Here is a 991-nt window from a genome sequence, read left to right as displayed (position 1 = left end):
AGGTCAGTGGTGTGGATTCTGCAGAGGTCAGTGAGGATTCTACAGAGGTCAGTGATGTGGAAGGTAGAGATTCTACAGAGGTCAGTGATGTGGAAGGTAGTAGATTCTACAGAGGTCAGTGATGTAGGATTCTACAGAGGTCAGTGAGGTGGGAGGTAGTAGATTCTACAGAGGTCAGTGAGGTGAAAGGTAGGAGATTCTACAGAGGTCAGTGATGTGGATAGGTCAGTAGGATTCTACAGAGGTCAGTGAGGTGGAAGGTAGTAGATTCTACAGAGGTCAGTGATGTGGAAGGTAGTAGATTCTACAGAGGTCAGTGAGGTGGAAGGTAGTAGATTCTACAGAGGTCAGTGATGTGGAAGGTAGTAGATTCTACAGAGGTCAGTGATGTGGATTCTACAGAGGTCAGTGATGTGGAAGGTAGTAGATTCTACAGAGGTCAGTGATGTGGAAGGTAGTAGATTCTACAGAGGTCAGTGATGTGGAAGGTAGTAGATTCTACAGAGGTCAGTGATGTGGAAGGTAGTAGATTCTACAGAGGTCAGTGATGTGGATTCTACAGAGGTCAGTGATGTGGAAGGTAGTAGATTCTACAGAGGTCAGTGAGGTGAAAGGTAGTAGATTCTACAGAGGTCAGTGATGTGGAAGGTAGTAGATTCTACAGAGGTCAGTGATGTGGATTCTACAGAGGTCAGTGATGTGGAAGGTAGTAGATTCTACAGAGGTCAGTGATGTGGATTCTACAGAGGTCAGTGAGGTGAAAGGTAGTAGATTCTACAGAGGTCAGTGATGTGGATTCTACAGAGGTCAGTGAGTGTGGAAGGTAGTAGATTCTACAGAGGTCAGTGATGTGGAAGGTAGTAGATTCTACAGAGGTCAGTGAGGTGGAAGGTAGTAGATTCTCAGAGCAGAGGGCTCAGTCAGTGAGGTGAAGGTAGTAGATTCTACAGAGGTCAGTGAGGTGAGGAGATTCTACAGAGGTCAGTGTGTG

Source organism: Oncorhynchus nerka, unplaced genomic scaffold, assembly GCF_034236695.1.
Source record: "Oncorhynchus nerka isolate Pitt River unplaced genomic scaffold, Oner_Uvic_2.0 unplaced_scaffold_1357, whole genome shotgun sequence".
NCBI lineage: Eukaryota > Metazoa > Chordata > Actinopteri > Salmoniformes > Salmonidae > Oncorhynchus > Oncorhynchus nerka.
The sequence above is the reverse complement of the archived record's forward strand: the minus strand, read 5'-3'. Positions refer to the sequence as shown.